This window comes from Dendronephthya gigantea, unplaced genomic scaffold (assembly GCF_004324835.1).
Source record: "Dendronephthya gigantea isolate DGI-Jeju-01 unplaced genomic scaffold, DenGig_1.0 000847F, whole genome shotgun sequence".
NCBI lineage: Eukaryota > Metazoa > Cnidaria > Anthozoa > Malacalcyonacea > Nephtheidae > Dendronephthya > Dendronephthya gigantea.
The window spans coordinates 1-21,099 of NW_021163857.1; the positions used below are offsets into that span (position 1 = coordinate 1).

Genomic DNA, 21,099 nt, shown 5'->3' on the forward strand with positions numbered 1-21,099 from the left:
TTGGCAGACTTTGGAATAAGCCGTATTTTGAATGACGATGAAACAACAGTTGTAACATTCGCCAAAGGTACTCCTGGATGGATGCCATCGGAAGTAGCTCAAGCATTGAGAAAGATGAAAAAAGTCGTTTCAAAACGAAATCAGATGTCCAGGTCGCGGGTATGATTGCTTTCTACGTCTTAACTAAAGGTGAACACCCTTTTGGTTCCATGTTTGATCGAATGAGAAATATATCAAAAGGGAACTCTGTTAATTTGAAGAAACTTGGTGATCGCAAAGCTCAAAATTTTGTGTCGAGGCTGATCAATCATAAAATTCATGAAAGACCTTATGCTCACGAGGCGTTGAGGGATCCTTTCGTTGATGAACATTGACACAGTCGAACTTTTCTACGGAGATAAAACAACTATTATCGAAATTAATTACGAAAGACGAGATTCGTGGAAAAATAAATCTTATCTGGACTTGAACATAGCATATTTGTCAAAATCACAACATTGTTTTCCTTTGTTGTTGAACTTGGGGAATTGAAATGGTTTCATTTACTTTTTTTACATCATCAGACGCACCAATACCCACCTTTACCCACTTATGGGGACACTTACTTATGGGGACACTGCTTATTTATGTAGGCACTGATTTTATACTTGGTCGGTAGATTGCCTAAAGTACCTAAATGATACTTGTGACATAAAATCATGATTTATAACACATTTTGAACACACGGATTTGTGGGGACATACTTGTGGGGACAAAGTGTGTACTGACTAGTGGGGACAGGTGTGTATTCATATTTGTGGGGACACTTAGTGTATTATGTTGTTGGCCAATTCTAAATGTAAAAACTTGTGGGGACGGTGTGTGTTGTGCTTGTTAGATGAATGATTAGTTGTGTTTCTTTCCATTTTTTAGGGTAATGACTAAAGGGTCAAGAATGAAGCAAATTAGTAACTATCCAGTTCTCAATATTCAGTTGTTTTCGAGAACAAGTCACAATGTTTAAGATTTACTGTGGCCCGTTCTTCACTGAAAAGGAGTCACAATACCGTTGTTTAAAGGTCGAGAAGTTTTCTGTTTTTTAAGGTCGTTAAAGGAGCAATAGATTGTAGTTATTTCTGCTTTTTGGGAGAATGACAGGGAAAAAACTTAGTGTCTTGTCAAGTTTAACAATTATTATATAATAATGATTTCCTGAATAGTCTAGTTTATTTGTGTATCTTGCACGTCTGCCTCGATTGATAGAAGTGGACATAGTCATATAATTCGTGTACAATGACCGTAAAAACAATCGACTTCAAAAGAAATGAATAATGTACAGGACAGCACAAATTTCATAAATATGTTCTCTCCCCTCACCAGGGAATGTAAATATATTTCACCATGTGGGCGAAATATTTTAATGGCCCTATATTGAAAGAATCAAAATTGTGTCCCCACAATCCCAGTGTGTAATCATAACCGTGTCCTCGCAAATCTGCGTGACATACCTATACATAGCTCAACTGTATATTTAGTCTGGAGATGTCGCTTCTAATTTGATGAAATGCTACTCAATAAAGGTCCATCCATTTCGATGTATCTATCGGCCTTTCAATAAGAACTATATTCGAATATTTTTTACAAAATTCGTTTTTCTTGTGGTATTTCCATTCTCAGAGTCAAGCTAGTGTCTGACCATAAATGTTGTCCCAAGCGATGTGTATATTGGACCATTAATTTTATGTGTGTCCCCACAAGTTCAGTGCGCAGTCAATAGTCTAATCATATTCCTGTCCCCACAAATTCAGTGTGCAATCAATAGTCTAATCATATTCCTGTCCCACAAGTCAAGTGCGCAGTCAATAGTCTAATCATATTCCTGTCCCCACAAGTTCAGTGCGCAGTCAATAGTCTAATCATATTCCTGTCCCACAAGTCAAGTGCGCAGTCAATAGTCTAATCATATTCCTGTCCCCAAAGTTCAGTGTGCAATCAATAGTCTAATCATATTCCTGTCCCCACAAGTCAAGTGTGTAGTCAATAGTCTAATCATATTCCTGTCCCCACAAATTCAGTGTGCAATCAATAGTCTAATCATATTCCTGTCCCCACAAGTCAAGTGCGCAGTCAATAGTCTAATCATATTCCTGTCCCCACAAGTTCAGTGTGCAATCAATAGTCTAATCATATTCCTGTCCCACAAGTCAAGTGTGTAGTCAATAGTCTAATCATATTCCTGTCCCCACAATTCAGTGTGCAATCAATAGTCTAATCATATTCCTGTCCCCACAAGTCAAGTGTGTAGTCAATAGTCTAATCATATTCCTGTCCCCACAAGTCAAGTGTGTAGTCAATAGTTGCCGCAGCGAGCGAGCCTTCAGCGAGCGAGCGAGGCAGCAGATCTAATTGCTGCCGCAGCGAGCGAGCCTGAAGCGAGGGAGCAAGGCGCAGACCTAATTGATGTAGTTGGGAATTTTTTAAATTTTGCCTTATCGCATTGCATTGTAGTCAATTTTAGTTAGACCCACAATGCTATGCGTGAATCAACTTAAAACACAGGTAAGAATTTTGTACAGCTTATTAAATATCGACATTAATAATCGGGACTGCAGGTTATAGATATTTTACTGAGTTAGCCGTGAGGCCATGTGAGGCAGACGGCATCGTTGCGACTTTTATTGGTCAAGCTGTTTGTTCAGTCTTTGGCGTTTTGGTCCTTGGATTGTGCTCGCATGACGCATCACTGTTGTATAAACGGACACGAAAAGCGACGTGGTGAACCATACCGTTCGGTTCCTTGGAGAAGTGTTTTCACTATTTGGCAGTTGTTATGTGCAATCAATAGTCTAATCATATTCCTGTCCCACAAGTCAAGTGTGTAGTCAATAGTCTGATCATATTTCCTGTCCCCACAAGTCAAGTGTCTAATCATATCCCTGTCCCCACAAGTCAAGGGTGTAGTCAATAGTCTAATCATATTCCTGTCTCCACAAGTCAAGTGTGTAATCATATTCCTGTCCCCACAAGTCAAGTGTGTAATCATATTCCTGTTCCCACAAGTCAAGTGTGTAGTCAAGTGTCTTATCATATTCCTGTCCCCACAAGTCAAGTGGGTAGTCAATAGTCTGATCATATTCCTGTCCCCATAAGTCAAGTGTGTAATCATATTCCTGTCCCCACAAGTCAAGTGTGTAGTCAAGTGTCTTATCATATTCCTGTCCCGACAAGTCAAGTGGGTAGTCATAGTCTGATCATATTCCTGTCCCCATAAGTCAAGTGTGTAATCATATTCCTGTCCCCACAAGTCAAGTGTGTAGTCAATAGTCTGATCATCATGATTCCTGTCCCCACAAGTCAAGTGTGTAGTCAATAGTCTGATCATCATGATTCCTGTCCCACAGTCAAGTGTGTAATCATATTCCTGTCCCGAAAGTCAAGCGTGTAGTCAATAGTCTAAATCATATTCCTGTCCCTACAAGGCAACCAATTTAACAAAATCTTTAAACAACCCGACCTACAAAAACGATACTCAATGCGTCGAATTTCAAACGGCCAAATTAATATTTTGTCTTTATGAAATTAAATGGTCAATAATTTAAATGCGGATTTCAGCTTACTCAGTTGGTGGCCGATCATGCAACCTGCACTTGTAGGAAACAAAGTCTATACTAAAATCCGTTAGAAATAAAACATTGAACATGCCAGTCCCCAGTATTATGTATTACAAATTCCAAACGTAGACAAAAATAGACAATTTAGCATGACCACGTGAACTTCAAAGATGACGTGAAAATGGCTAATAAATTGCGTGATGCGCCCATATATGGAATACCACGCCATTTTGCTAAATCTCTCTAAAATAATCCTTGTATAATATAGATACAAGAAACACAAGCAATCATAAGAGAAAAAAAAATGTGAAACCATATATATTTGAGAAAATCGAAAACTCATAAACTAATAACATTGATGATAACAAATGACATTTATAAATATATCAACGTGTTTATCAGTAATCTGGAAGACACAATACAGATATACTTATATTACAGTGCTTTTATATAACTAAGTCTCTAAAACGGAACAATGAATCGAATAAGTTATATAAACTGAAATATGCATAAATATGGTTATATCAATCAACTCAGGAAAATTATTCATAGGAGAGGTTTCTTTTGTCTACGAGTTCTCGTCCAGAACTAAACACTCGTGAATAACTTTCTTGAATGCCGCATTTATATGTCAGTGACATACGTCATAACTCATAAGGAATTTTTTAAAGAAATTGTATTAAAACGTGGAAAGAAAAGATGGATTAATGATTTCGTTTCGATTGGTTTGATTTTTACGCCATTTTGCTATAGAAACAATAGCAATGTCAAAACGATTTTTTTATTCCTAAAAAGTTCAACATTGGCCTGAGGTAGAAAAATGAAGATCCGAAAAAATAATCACGACCTGGGCTGTCGCAGATAGGGGGGGGGGGGGTGCCGACCTAAATTTTGCGAATTGAACCGAATATTTGGCGATATGTACCAGGGGCCGCCGGCTCTCTCAGGCATATTAAACGCCGCAGAAATTGGTGTTTAATCCCAAAATCGTATCACCGGTTCACAATTGTGCATTTCTGTATGGTTGCCAAAGAGATTACTGTCGAATAAGTTAATACAAGCTCGATTTCCTTCTGAATACCCATTCTACAATATTTTAACAGCTAATCATGCACATCAGACAGCTGTGAAATAGCCATTTTAAAGTGTCAGGCTTCATATCTTCTGTGCAAGAGATATTTTGTTAAGTATATATAAATCTTTTTGCTCACCAAATTTGAAGTCTAAGTGTTAAGAATTGCAGGAAAGTCTATACAAATTTCCGCGGTGTCGACATTATTAGCACAGAGTAGAAAAATTGATGACATAGATACAGAGGTGTAACTAGTGTACCTACTTTTTTTGAGCGCGGGCTTGGGTGGGTCAGTAAAAACACTAACTAAACGCTTGCCGAGGCACTTGCTGAGCATGCGCAGTTGATAATTTTTTGCCTAGCGCGTGAAAAAATGTGGGTACATAAAAACGCCACTTTTAATTACTGAGCGCAAGCTAGTTACAGGTCTGTATCTATTATCTGCTCTGTGATATTAGGGAGCTTTAGCAGCGACTACGAGTAGGAGATTCGTAATTCTCGCATGTTGTTTGCATAAACCATCAGCCAAAACTCGTAGTCGTCGAGCTTTTGAGTACGAGTTTGTTGGTCGTACTGATAAAGTTGCATGAACTTATCACTTTAATATCATAAAACACGACCTTTACGCACATAATATCATCACTCGGTAATCACAATAATAATATAACTGGAAATGATTCTCGACTGTGATTGGTTGGTTTCAGTGCAATTAATCTGAAACAGCAGTGCAAAAATCTGTAACAGCAGTGCAAAAATCTGTAACAACAGTGCAAAAATCTGTAACAAACGTATCTGATTGGTTGAAATAAAGAAAATAGCCAATCAAATTTCCCGAAAAATTCCCGCGAAAATCCATTCAAAGATTGCAAATGCAAAGATTTCGAAACATTGAGGCAAGTACAATACAGGAGTTACAAAATAATGCAAAAAATAAAAACGCAACAAGTCGCACCAATTTTTGGCTAAGCGTTTTTAAGACCTGGGCAAAACAGAGGATTTTTGGAGGAAATTGAGTTGTACGATGTCGTCATATTTTGTCTCGATCATTTCCAGTTATATCATTATCACGTAATAGTATGGTTTCTCGTGCAATTATATTATACCCAAATTGCACTCGAAACCATACTATTACCTATAGTCATAAAACACGACCTTTACGCACATAACATCATTGGAAGTGAACTTAACAAATTTCATGTTATTAGCGGAATTCCACTTATCTTTTTCTTTTTTGTCTTTTTGTTATTTCGTTTTTAACCCAGTACTTAATTGCCTTCCAATCCCGGTTTTTCAACACCCCCTTCGCCTTCACAATGCATTCCTCGCACTCTCTCTTATTTGGCACCCTTCCCTCCCGAACCAAATGTGCCAACTCGCCCAAAACGCATCTTCTCTCCTCATTCGTCCATGATTTATGAACTATTTTCCCTGAAGCAAAAATGGAGATTTGTTTAAAAACGGTGGAATTACGCATGCTGTAGCATAATAATTTTTATGTACATGCAGCATGTACGAAAAAGAAAAGGATTTAGGATAGTTAGGATTTGAATGACTCAGCATTCCGTTGAATCCACTGATGACCAAACCCAATGGAAATGAATACACTTTGTTTTCTTAGCTTAAGAGTTATACCCATATTATTATTCTGAATAAAAAGAGTTATATGAATAGCAGTTACCATAGTTATTAACACTAGACGTCGCCAAAAACGGAAAATAGCCGAATTTAAATATAGAACTTCTACATTCTATCCCACAAAAACTCTCGCTATTTTCGTAGGCTGCTTAGTTAAGTATTAGTTAATTCCCAAGACAAATGTGTTTAAACTCAGCCATGTGAATTTCAAGTTAGCTTATTACTTTTTTAGTTATATATCTCGTACGAAAAGGAGGGGAATTAAATTCTCCGTTCGCTAGGAAAAACGAAAAAAGAGGTTTTGCATATATTTATGACAAAATATAAAGAACAACACAATAGAACAATAAAACAATAAAATAAACCAATCGATCATTTGTGTTTACCCAGAGCAAACCCAAATAAATTAATTTTTTCGTTCAATTCTCGTAGGATAAATCTTAATTGTCTTTCCCTAATTGTGTTCCTCTGTGCATAGCATTTAATTTTTAAATTTGAGGAAACATAAGCACTTCCCCGGACTATTAACTTCTTATGATCGAGCGGAAGGATTTTACAGAGAGATATTATACCTCAAATTCTTTTTATCCAATCGATCAGAAAACAGTATTTGTAGCACATGACCAGCCAATTTTTTGCGGTGTCCCAACGTTATTTTCTAAACTGGGGTGTCACAGTGGGGTGTGGTGTTAAATTTATCTCATGTCATGTCTCGCGTGGACTACTTGAATCTGCTCGAAACATTTAAAAAATGGCAGGAGCTGACACGGGGGAGCCGACATGGCGGGAGCCGACACGGGCGGCGACGAAATTTTCGTATTTTGATGAATAGACTTGTAAAAGACACTCAAAAAAATCCTGTGTAATATATCCTTCATAGACCCTCCAGGGGTTCGGCGAAATAGCTTTCTTAGTGATGATATTTGCCTCGAACTTCACCCCTAGCTTCGGGCAATATTTCTCCGAATCGCTCTCATTCCGAGGCTATTATAGTAATGCTAATAATAATACGGACACGCCCAGATGGGAATTGACATTAATCTAAAACAAGACGCCAGATTTGGCGTTAACTCCGGCCACAGTGCTCCGGCGTGCCGCGCATGTGTCATCTTCAATATAAAACTTCTGAACGTAAACACTAAACAGTTCATGTAGAAGCCTTGCGAACCTAAATGTTGTTCGGTATTCAGACAGCGCACCGTGCAGTTCAAAGTATAGAAGCGTTCGACATTCAGAAGTATATCGCACTTTAGAAATTCAAAAATGTAAATAAACCGCATGATATGTCTACGTACGGACATGACTTCACTTTGTCTTAGACTTTGGAATTTGCGTTTATATTAAAAGCTTTTGCTCATATGATAACCTTAGAGCTTATATTAGCGTGCAATATGTGTAAATCAGAGTAATGTTTTCGCGAATTAATAAATATAAATGGTTCGTATTGTGTTTGATCGTATTCTTCAATCGTGTGCGACCTGTCAAAGTGCGACACACGACCACATTTTTAAACGCTAAAATAGCAGCGATAATATTAAAATATACAGGTATTAAATATTTTTTACCCCGATTTAACCTAAACATAATCGAACAGCATCGAAACAATGGTTTAGTCATTCCTCGTGGAAGATTGCCGTAACACGCGAGCGAAATCGAATCGCGGCATCGTCAAAGATTTTCTTACTACTTACTTACTTAATTTCAGTGCACCACGACTCTTGCGAGACAAAACTTCAACCTAGTTAAATACGGTTACATACGGTGTAAAACGGTACGACCTTTCGCTTTTCAAACACTAATATATTTCGCACCAAAACACACTTACGACGATGAAAAATAATAAAAAAACGAGATAATCTATTTATTGCGCCTCGCGCCTTTTTGTCGCGCCTTTTTGTCGCGCCTTTTTGTCGCGCCTTTTTTCGCGCCTCGCGCCTTTTGTCGCGCCTTTTTTTTCGCGCCTTGGAATAACGATGAATCTTATGCCAGAATTTTCCCCTGATGCGAAAATTGGCACAAGCATAGCCACAAAATGAAGCAATTGGCAATCGGACGTTGAGATGTATTTAACGGCAAGTGGCATTACGGATCCAACTAGAAAAAGGGCAGTGTTACTATACCAAGCCGGACCTAGAGTGCGAGAGATTTTTAAACAAATCCCCGAGACTGGAAAAGACGCAGATTACGATGTTGCAAAGCAAAAATTGAAGACATATTTCGATCCTCAAAAGAACCGAAGATACGAAGTATACCAATTCAGACAAGCAACACAAGGGAATAATGAAACGTTAGACCAATACCATACAAGGCTAAGAACAATGTCAGAAACATGTGAATTCGCAGACGTTGATTTTGAAATAGAGGAACAGATCATAATTGGCAGAAATTTATCGAAAATACGAAAGCGAGCATTGCGAGACCCTACATTTGATTTAAAAGCCATGATGTTAGAAGGACGGCGAGACGAACAGAGCATATCAAGCAAAACAGATTGAATCAACAGAACCAAAAGACGGTGAGACAAATAAATTAGAACAAAACCTATAGTACTAGCGTAATTTGTAGAAATTGCAATTCTTAGGCAAATTCGAAGCGGTTATAGAAACAAGGAAGCGGATTTCGGTGGCAACATTTTACGTAGCAAAAGGCGAAAATAGTGGAAATTTACTTTCGCTCTCCACAGCCAAAGACATCGGACTTGTTAGCTTGCATATATAGACAAACTCACACCAGTAATACATCACTATACACCAGTAATACATCACTGATACATCACTTGAAAACATCATTCATAAGCACTCTAAAGTGTTTTCGGGACTCGGAAAATTAAAGGGGCAGAAAATTAAACTAGACATTGATAAAACACAAACATCGAAAGCACAACCACAACGGTTCTTAACGTAAATTCTTTTAGAAACTCGATTTGAGCCAAGCGTATCACCAGTTAGAATTAGACGAACAGTCTCGATAATTTGTGACCACATTTAGCACGCACGTAGGATTGTTTCGATACAAGAGACTTAACGTACTATGGTACCAACGCTGCCATAGAGATATTTCAATACACCTCCAAACTGCACTTCAAGGACTTGAAGGCGTAAAAAACATAGCGGACGATATAATGTGTTTGGGTCGACAAGAGCCGGGCACGATGCAAATCTTAATAAATGTCTACAACGGCTTGCAATGAAAGGTTTGCGACTAAACCAAAACAAGTGTGACTTCCTAAGAAATACATTATCATTCTTCGGACAAATATTCTCAGAAGAAAGGTACGAGACCTGATCCTAAGAGAGTCGCTGATCTACTAAACGCACCTCAGCCAACCAATGCGCATGAAATCAGAAGCCTCCTTGGAATGGCGAACTATTCTAGTGAATACATTAGGGATTTTGCAACCCTGACCGCTCCACTACGTGAACTCACAAGAAAAGACGCTCGTTTTGAGTGGACGCAAAAACATCAAAACGCATTCGAAAAGCTGAAGAACACACTCGCTACTGCGCCATTCATGGCGTACTTCGACAAAAAGAAAGAAACATTTGTGGTCGTTGATACCAGTAGTGGTTTCGGCGATTTTGTCACAAAAAAACCAAAAACAGTGATATTAACAACCAGAAGATCATTGCGTATGCCAGCCGAGCGTTGACCGACACTGAGAAAAGATATTCTCAAACACAAAAGAGGCGCTAGCGATAATTTTGGCAGTTGAACACTTTCATTTTTATTTGGTAGTGAATTCACATTAGTAACCGACCGTAAAGGGAAAACATCGGCAAAACAACGTACAGCGAAAACATCGGCACGTATCGAAAGATGGATACTTCGCCTCCAACCATATGCGGCAAGATAATATATAAATCGGGTGCAAATAATCCGGCGGACTATCTTTCTCGTCATCCAACTAACGAAAGTAAGCGAAAACAGGAGAAGATGACAGAACAATATATCAATTTCATAACTCAGAACAGTGACGCGGCATTATTGGAACTGCATGAGTGACGCAATCAAAACAAACAAGTGGGATTCTCCCGGAGTGAAAGAATTCAAAACAGTTAAGAATGAATTGACCACCACGGCACTAGGAATTGAGAGGATCAAGAATTGTAATTCCAGCTGCGTGGCAACAACGCGCAATAGACACGAGACGCACTTAGGCATTGAAGAGACAAAATCACTAATTCGTGAGAAAATATGGTTTCCGCAAATCGATAATCGAGTAAAGGACACAATCGAACAGTGCATAGCCTGCCAGGCTGCAGATAGACCAAAACACCCCGAATCTCTACGCATGACAGAAATGCCAGAACTACCATGGACAAACACATACGTAGACTTCCGTACTATGGACCACTACCGACGTCTGAATATCTTTTAGTGGTAGTGGATAGATATTCGAGATTTCCAGAAGTGGACATTGTTCATTCGACACGAGCTCAACCATAATTCTGAAACTGGACAAAATTTACTCTGTCCATTGAATACCCGACACAATCATATCTGACAATGGACCTCCCTTCAATGGAGACGAATATGCACGGTATATGAAAACCCTTGGCATTGAAACTAAGTTCTCAACCCCTTATTGTACTGCGTGAACTTGGCGGCGTGTAAACATGCCTCACAGCACAATCAAGGAAATCATCAAATTGGTGCTGTTTTCTTAAACTTTCAACGTTTTTAACGAACGAAAATCTTTCTAATCTTTATTATGATGGAAAGAGAGTTAAATGGAATGGAGATTTGAATTTACTGAAACAAATTACATCTGAAACCTTTCGCCTCGATGGAAAATGGTCTTCGCCTGGTGGCAAAAGAAAGAAATTTGTTAGCTCGAACACAGATCTCAGTTTTACTTGGTGTCCGGACAAACAAAACTCGTTGATCTTCCAAGGTAGGGACGGCGAGGCTTTAAAGAGTGTTTGTATAAATTACTGTGAAGTAAAACAAAGTAAATCTGAAACCATTTTTCAAACGAACGTTGTGAAATTGATCGCTTGAGTGCTGATGACAATATCAATATATGTGCTCCTGTTCATATAAAAAATTCAATCCCGATTTCGGCCGTCGAAGGATACGTAGCTGAGAATAAAATCCAAGCTGAGAAATATGACAGCCGTGAATTGGATCTTCCTGCGCGTGAATGTGGTTGTCAGTGTGGCGCACTGTCTGCCGAACTCGAGGGAGTCAAGCTTGACATGGTTATTATGAACAAAAATATAGAGTCAAAAATATTAGCGGCCGTTGGCGTTCTAGTGAAAGATGAGAAAGACGAAATTGTTCGCCTTAAAAAAGATCTTGATAATGAAAGAGAAAAGTGCGAACGTCTCGAGAGCGATTTAGCCACTTTAGTTAGTGGAAGAAACCATGAAGTATACGAATTAAACAAAACTATCGCCTCCCTTGAGAACGATCTCAAAGCGGCTAAAGTAAACAATGAATCTTTAAAGGCAACAATTATGCACATATATTTAGATAAACATCTGAAACCAAACCAATGCGAAACCTCTCCAGTCTCAAATGTATATGATCAAACTAACGAACACGATCATACCGACAACCTATGTTAAATCAGCCAAATGAACATGATAAAACCAATTACGATCGCTTAGCTGAGGCGAGCGAACCGATAAGTGGCAATACGCATCACGATTGCATTAAGCCGAACCAACGCGAAACCTCTCCAGTCTCAAATGAATATGACCGAACTAACGAACACGATCAAATTGACAACCTAAGCTTAAATCAGGCCAACGAACACGATAAAATCAACTACGATCGCTTAGTTGAGGCGAACGTATCGAAAAGCGACAACACGCATTATGAAAGCAATAAGCTCAACACATTGCCCACATTGTTGCCTTCGGCTCCGTGTAACAACCCGAAACCAACATCCAAACAAAATCCGGTCAAGGTCAACGAAGATGAGAATAACAACTAACCTAACTGAAGAGCACCAACATTGTAATCCCACAACACAATCACCAGACTGGATTAATATGTTGCCATTGATCGAAATACCATCATCGAGTAAACCTGAGCCTCTCGGGGAGTGCGATTATGTTACTCGCAAACTAAAAGTCTGCCAGAATCCTCCCGAAAAGCCAAGTCCGACAGAAATATCCAAGCTAAATCCTCGAACCACAACTCATTCCTCACAGTCTTCTTCTTTTTTTGGGGGACTCCCTCTACCATACCGGGACAACGTGGGAAGCTACACTAAATGCCTCGTACCGGATAAAGTTACGAATGAATTAGAAATCCCAAAAGAAAATAGCCAAATCCAAGTCAGAATTACAAACCGTGTTTATGGAAACCGGCAAACTAAAACCGAAAGGACGTGCAGAGGACCACAAAATTTTAAAAATAATTTTAATAACTACCTCACACCAAGCATTGTGGCACAATCTTCAACCTTACCACAAACCTCTAATCAAGTATCATGTAATTTTGTTCCCCGAATAATGCTCTCAAACACGATGTCCCTAGTACCTAAATTGGTGGAAATACAAGAGTTTCTGTTACGAAAATGCGTTGACATTGGTCTCATTACGGAGACTTGGCTCAACGACAGAATTAGTGACTCTATCGTACATATTGATAGTTATATTATTTTCCGGAAAGATAGACTAACTAAACAACATGGAGGAGTTTGTATATATCTTAGGGACGATTTCACGTACGAATTACCTGAGAATCTGAACTGCTGTCAAGATCATGAAATTCTTTGGCTAAAGCTTAACCCAAAACGATTACCTCGGGGATTTTCATGTTTAATTGTTGCTGTGGTGTACCATCCACCGGGAGCAGATTCCCAACTTATTACAAACCATCTCTTTCAGAGTCTTTCTGTAGCGGAGTCAATGTTTCCCAACTGTTGACTTATTGTTGCAGGAGATTTTAACCATCTTAATGTAAATAGTCTGCAACGACATTTCAATTTAAAGCAGTTAGTCAAATCGCCAACAAGGGGCTAAGCTACTCTCGATTTGATCCTTACTAACAAGGCTAATTTCTTCTTACAACCCGAAATTAATCCACCTTTCGGATTATCTGATCATAGCACCGTACTGTTGAAACCAAGAGAACGCACTCGTGCTACGTCCACAAGGAAAAAAATCCTTGTTCGTGACAAAAGACAGAGCAAAAAAGATTCCCTTGCCGATACCTGGCTAGCCTTAATTGGCCCCAATTGTTGCACCAAAAGGATTGTGAAAGTATGTTATCAGTTTTCGATGAAACTGTAAAAATAGGAATGAACAACATTATGCCTATAAAGTCTATTAAAGTCTATCCTAAAGACCCACCTTGGATGACTATAAAGCTCAAGGAACTTATACGACTACGACAGCTTGCCTTCCACTCTAATAAAGAAGGTAGCGAACATGAATATAAATCGTTGAGGAACCAAGTGAATAGAGAAAGGAAAATTAGCAAAGCAAAGTTTTACTCATCAAAGGTTGAAGATCTAAAAGGAAAAAACCCCAAACAGTGGTGGAAGGAGCAAAAAAAACAGACTCAGGTGACCTTCTAAATAAACTACATGGAATTTCTGAATTACAAGATATACCACGTAGGGACATTGCGAAAAAATTAAATGCTGCTTTCTTGGAACCTCTCCAAGCTTTCCATTTACTGGACCCTACCACTGAACGCGTACCCTTGGAAAACGATCCCGACATCCTAGAACTCCCTGTTTATCGAGTTTACAAGTCCCTGACTCGTCTAAACAAACATAAATCTTGTGGACCTGATGGCATCTCAAATTGGTTATTAAAGGAATATGCTAAGATTTTAGCCCGAACCTGTTACTTACATTTTGAACGCTTCATTTAAAGAGCAAAAAATCCCAAGCAACTGGAAACTCGCAGATGTAATTCCTATTCCTAAAGTTAAGAAGGTCAGCGACCCCCAAAAAGAGCTCCGACCCATATCTCTCACCGCGTCAATATCTAAGATAGCTGAAGATTTTGTTGTGACAGATTACATTAAACCATCTGTAATTAGATCTCTTGACCCAAACCAATTTGGAACTATACGTGGCTCGTCCACAACTATAGCTCTAATTAACATGCTCCATAAATGGTTAAACGACACCGATGGTACTGGTGCCACTGTTCGAGCGATGTTTTTTGACTTTCGTAAAGCCTTCGATCTTATCGATCATTCCTTGCTTATAACCAAACTAAAACAATTAAATATTCCGAACAGTATTTTAAATTGGATAATAAGCTTCATCACCGGCAGATCACAGAGAGTGAAGATAGGATGTGACTGTTTCTCAGATTGGGGCCTAGTGAGGTCAGGGGTCCCCCAAGGAACAAAGTTGGGCCCTTGGCTGCATTTTAATTATGATAAACGATCTTTCTACCGCTTATCCTTTCGATCTATGGAAGTACGTTGACGATTCAACTGTTTCGGAAACTATACAGAAAGGAGAACAGAGTTGTGCCCAGCTGCATGGCTGTTAATGAAGTTAACGAATGGTCTAAAAAGAATCTTTTCCAGTTGAACTGTGACAAAACAAAAGAACTTGTTATCAGCTACAGCAGACAAAATAAAAAAGAAATTTGTCCACCGGTATTGATTAATGGTCAACCAATCAGAAAAGTAACAAGTGTGAAACTCTTGGGACTAATGCTCAACTCGCGCCTTTCCGAAAGAGTGCTTTCCAAAAATTTTACTTCTTGATTCAACTTAAACGATCTGGAGGACACTGCCGATATAGTACAATACTATTGTGCATGCATACGTTCAACATTGGATTATGCCTGTCCCGTCTTCCATTACGCCCTCCCAATATATCTGAGAGAAGATCTGGAGCGCATCCAGAAGAGAGCGTTGAGGTGTATCTTTCCGGGTGTTTCGTACTCTACCGCCCTGGAGTTAGCCAATATTCAAACCATTGACGATCATCATGAAGCGCTCACCAACAAACTATTCCAGAACATAAAGGAAAGCCCAGATAATAAATTGAAACATCTACTACAGCAAAGTCATGATTCTAAAGCTTATGACCTGAGGGTACAATACCCCCTAGTAGTACCAACAACTAGTACTATGGTAGTAAAGCATATAATCAGTTGTATAAGAAATGTCCATCTTAGGTTACTTGACCCGTTAGGTGACCTTAAACGTCCTATACAAGGAATTTTGTAAATATAATTATAGTAGAACTTTTAATATAGTAGTGTAACCAAGATTCTTATACATGTAATAATAGCAGAACTTTTTATACTAGAGTAATCATCCTATATAACGAATTTCTTATATATAATTATAGTGGATCTTTTAATATAGTAGTGTAACCAAGAATCTTTGTATATATACTAATAGTAGTAGCTTTACTATACTAGTGTAACCAACCCATGTAATAAGTCACGCAATTCAGTTTCTGCTGCCATGTGATCTTAATTTAATCAATCAATCAATCAATTTTTTTTTATTGGCCTCAAGGGAACGCAATGGTAGAAAGATTCATGCAACCGTTGGGAAAGGCACTAAAGACAGCAAAGCTAGAAGAAAGACCATGGAAACAAGAGTTATATCGTTTTCTTCTTCAATATCGGACAACCCCGCATTGTACCACAGGTGTACCATCATCAAAACTATTATTTAATCGTATTGTAAAAGGAAAGATCCCAGTGATCACGCGAAGGAAAGTCATGCATTAAAAGACACAAAGAAGCTCGAGACAACGAAAGAACAAAGAAGGAAAGAAATAAAGAATACGCTGATCATAAAAAAATGTAGAAAAGAGCGAGATACATGTTGGTGATTATGTTAGTTCGACTTCAACAGGAAAAGAAAAACAAACTAACAACGAATTTCAACCCAGAACCATACAAAGTTATTTCAAGGAATGGTGTAGAAGTAACAGCTCAACAAAAGAATGGCCACAAAGTCACAAGAAATATATAGCATTTCAAGAGTAATATAGTAATGCTAATAATAATAATACGGACACGCCCAGATGGGAATTGACATTAATCTAAAAATATAGGGATTATTGTAGAGGGAGTTAACATCATGCAGTCGAAGCGAAAGGAATAAAATATATGTGTATCTATACGATATACGAGAGAACATTATAGCTATAAATTATAAATATTTTCTTACAGACCTATCATACGGGAAGGTTTTCTATTATGAGAAAGTAAATGGGCCGTTGGAAATTTCTCTAGGCAATCACAGGAACCATTTAACCGGAGGTGATGCTTGCCATATAATTAAAATACTTAAAACAGGCCCTCTTAATTTAACACGACCAAATTTGCTTTTTCAAAATTCTTCTCATACTGCATGTAAAGAGTTATAGATGAATAATAAATGTATTTGATTGTGTCACTTGTCTAATTGAATTAAAGTTGTTCCGCAAGTCACTGTTGAACTTGAGGAACTAAGCAACACCATTGCTACTATAGTTAGTTGGGCAAAAAAGGAATTCAATTTGAAGCTGTCCATTACAGAAAAAGATTTAAAATTAAAGAGAATGATAAATGAATAATTAATATATGAAAATTACCTTTGCTATTTTCTTTTAAGCCACTGCGATTTTGCGCGGGTTTTTCAGATTGCCCTATGATAGATTAGTGTATTTATTAGTATAGATTAGTAAAATCACCATGGTTGGGTGCGAATTTTTGCAAAGTACGGCAAAATAGCCGTGCTAAGGTAATTTACAAGTTGGAAAATTTTTCAAAAAAGTTGCATTACAAATGAAAGAGTATAACTAATTAGTTACATATTTCGCACCTATAACACAAAAGTACAAAATTAGTGCCCATGCATATACCGGGTGCACCAGAAAAAAGTATACAGGTTTGACGAGATATTATGAGCTATTGGGTTCAGAGTTGTAAATAATTATTTGTGTAGAGGAAAGCCTAACTTAAATTTTGGTATATACAATAAATTTGAGTAATGGATGAGTAAATCAAAACGCCGACGTCATGCAGCAAATTATTATTATCGGTGATTATTGATGAGTGAAACCTTTTGTCTTTCAGAAATTATTTTCTCCCTCGACGAATCAAGACAATAAGTCGGCGACAGGTCGGCGTAATAGGCTTTTTTTTCTGTGATCACCGAATGCCATGTTGGTTTTGAAATATGGAAGAAAACCAAGGAAATCCTGGTCGAAATCACATTCTTTCACCTCTGAGAATTAAGTACAAAACCTTTTGAAAACAAGCTTTGTTTTTTGTCAGCCCTTTTGGACTTTATTTATAGTTAAGAAATTTCAACGCGCTCGCATTTGCTCATTTTTCCTCCGCATTTGAGAAACAACATGGCATTCGAAAGCTAAACGACTGTTCTTTCATAGTATCAAAAGTGACTCTTGTTTCTAGGGTAATTCACGCACAGCAGCGCGTTGAAGTTGGATTATCTTTTTTGGAGACACCCTGTATACTCAGCCAGAACTAATGATTTTGTTACGATAATGATGGTTGAAGGCTTAGGCCTGTTTTCCACATGAACCTCATCGTAGCCTAACATAGCGTTTTTTTTTTTTCAAACTCGTTCGTAAGCCGCCGAGCTAACCTCAAGCATGCGCCAACAAGAATCTGGGCCAACTCTCACTTTGTTTTAAGACAAAAATTGTCGTTAAAATCAAAATTAAATGGATAACTTAGTCATACCTGGTAGCCACTCTCCGTCTGTTTCCTTTTGAAGTTTTGGCTTCTTTGATTTTGTCGCTTTAAAAAAAGTATCGATGATTAGTGATTAGTTACCATAATCACTGATTAGTTACCATAGCTTTCTACCTTGACTAAAACTACGGGGTGTTGTGAGTTTCAATTGCATTATTTCAATCGTGTTTTCCAAGCTGTAAAAAGTAATTTGATTTGATGTATTTGATTTGGTCCGTAAATTAGCAAAAAAGCTGCAAAAATTCCTTTCGGTTAGTGAATTGACTAGCTGTATATTTATGTTTCTTCTCAAATTCAGGGCCTGCAGTCGTTTTTAGCTCTCAAATTCAGGGCCCCGCGGAGCGTGTTAGAGAGTGGCGACTCTCTAACACGCTCTCTTAGTGGGAAACTAAATTATAGATAGATATCGTCCTTCGTGAAAATTTCTATTGCTCCAACTCCCCTCCCTCTCTATACGCGGTCTCTGATATTTCCCTTCTACAACATGACGCACAAATAATTCTAAGAGGATTGGGAACCATGGACTGGGATTTGGAGGACATCTCGGCATATTTAGGAAGCTTACTCAGGATTTTTACGAAATTAAAGCAACCTTAAAACTGAGCAAAAACTTGAAAGTTGAAAACCATCTTGAAATTTTATATTTTTCATTTGCTGAACTATTATCGTTTCCTGCTGGATCGTAAAAAAAACAGTAAAAATTCTTATTTTTGCTGAAACTTGCCTGCTCAATAAAAAATTCTGATGATGCCCCTGCTAATTGTTAAAACAAGGCTGTAAAAACTGATATTGCAAATTCCCAGCAAAAATGATGGGGATGTTTTTCCTCAATGAAAAATTACCCGTGACCATTACATGAACAATTTTATCCAAAGATACTTTTTTTTCGGTTTGCTGTTTTGCGCTCCTTCATTTTTTGTTTTGAAATCTAGCTGTTATGAAATTTAGTTATAACTCACCTTTGCTTTTTGCTTCAAAAGCATTGCGTTTCTTTGTTTCCTCTGGGATAGAAAAAACAATGTGTGGTTAAGTCAGTGAAGCCAATATAACATAATTTTTTTATTTAATATCATTTCACTGCAATAAAATTATGGTTCTAGATGAAGATGAACATTGCATGATCATTGCCAGTTTTGTTGTTTTCAGATAATTTTATATGCGGTTTATAAAAATTAATGGTGGATCTTTTTTAGATCTAGAAAAGGTCCTTGGTAGGTGTATAGAAAAAAATTTTTGTGATCTGCATTTTGAGATCTGTAATCTGTATTTTAAGTTGAAATAATAGCTCTAATGACTTTTTTGGATCATTTTGCAATTACCACAAATGTGTTGAATCGTCTTTAGAATGTCTATAGATATGTTCTAGAATTGTTTGCAACAATATATTCTACAAACAAAAGTCAAACTGGAGATATGTATTCGGGTAAAATTGTCAATTTATTAGACGTGAATTACATTTTAGAATGGACTAGGAATGGATTATCGCCATTTTCGGGCGTTAGTATATTACAACTGTAATTATTGCGGCACAATGTATGACGGTTGCGACTCATTCTTTGAGAAATCTCAAGACATTGTAAATCTAACAAATAGATGATCAAGACCATTTAAGGCTTTTACCTACGATAATTCCAGACTTTTTCCAAACAAATGCTTTGCATGATAATGATGTATATTTAATGTATGATAATTGTTGTATATATGTATATTTCTAAAACAAATGTAGATACTTTAAGACATTTGCATGACTCGATCAATTGGCTAGCATTCCCTTTGGAACAATTTAACTACATTTCTATTCAGTAAGTAGCTAATATACCGTACCTTGAGCCAAACTTGTTTCCCCGTCGTCATCACCTCGTTCATCATCAGTTAGTTCTGGCTCAGATATGTCTAAAGTATATATAATTAATTCGTTAATTCAGTAATATATAAATATTAGGCGACTCAACGTGTTCCATATCTCGATCCCTAGATTAACTTAATTTACATGAACTATATCCATGAATGCCACGATCGCGTAGAAAAACCTGTACTTATTCTAGCGGCGACACAAAATTATAATCCTTATTCACTCTGGAGGATCCTTGTTCTACGCAGCAAATACCCGTTTCAATAAACTTGACAACTCTCTATCATAACCACGTGGCATGTCATATGAAAGTTTCATTTGTATTATATTGGCTTGGTTGCATCGTTGCGCCAAAATCGGTATTGTTGTAGGAAATGCATAACGTATTGAACCTAAGGATTGTATCATTTTCTTTCATCCTACAGTCATTACCTACCGTCAATCGATATTTCATCCAATGACTTGCCCTTCAACGAACTGGCCTTCCCACTATCTACTGCCAATAACAGCTTGCTTATCTTTGCAATTTCAATAGTTGACTCGTGGAGCCGATAATATTCGCGATGTGTGCGAATATCATGCCCCAGGTGTCGTGCAAGCCAGTCCATTTCCTTTTCTTCCAGCGATAAAACCTGTGTAATCGTTGCGATGTATTTTCGCAGTTTGGTGCTGGTTATCACATCAGGATTTTGAAGTTCTGGCTGGCATTCAAGGGCACATTGTCTGAGACAGTCCCATCCTCTCAGTGGCTCCAACGAATCTCTATTTACTCTCGCAAATACGTATCTGTTTTCTTTGTTTACTCCCACCTTGGAGCGAAGAGAATTAAGCAGCTCTATACCCTTTGTAATTTCTGGTGTCAGAATTATTGGAACTTTTCTGCCTCGTTTGCCTCGGGTTTCAACCATATTTAGCCTATGGAAATTGGAAAGGGAGAAGATTGTATCATTGTAGTATGTAGTATTTTGTCGATACATACTTCATGCAAAATAAAAAATTTCATCCAAAATTAAGTCTAAAATAAATTTAAACAAGCAGGTTATAGCTGATTATGAAACAAAGGGATCCACTTTGGTTCAGTTGCACGTAATGAATGCATATCAGCAATATAATCTAACACGTTCATAGCACAATATTCAATAAGAATTTCTTAACTTATTTTTTATTGCATGTATCCTGTCAATATTTTACTCGCTATTGTATTCTAAGCCTATTATTGTTTGCGTTTTTTTGCCACACCCTGTATATTCGGCAACAACGCGCAAAACGCCACCGCAACACTTGATCTTGGGGGAC

General features: G+C 37.8%; 1 pseudogene; it reads right to left on the minus strand.

The window, feature by feature from the left end:
- Positions 1-5,878: 5,878 nt before the first annotated feature.
- On the minus strand, positions 5,879-20,711 carry LOC114544570 (annotated as a pseudogene).
- Between the last annotated feature and the right edge of the window lie 388 nt (positions 20,712-21,099).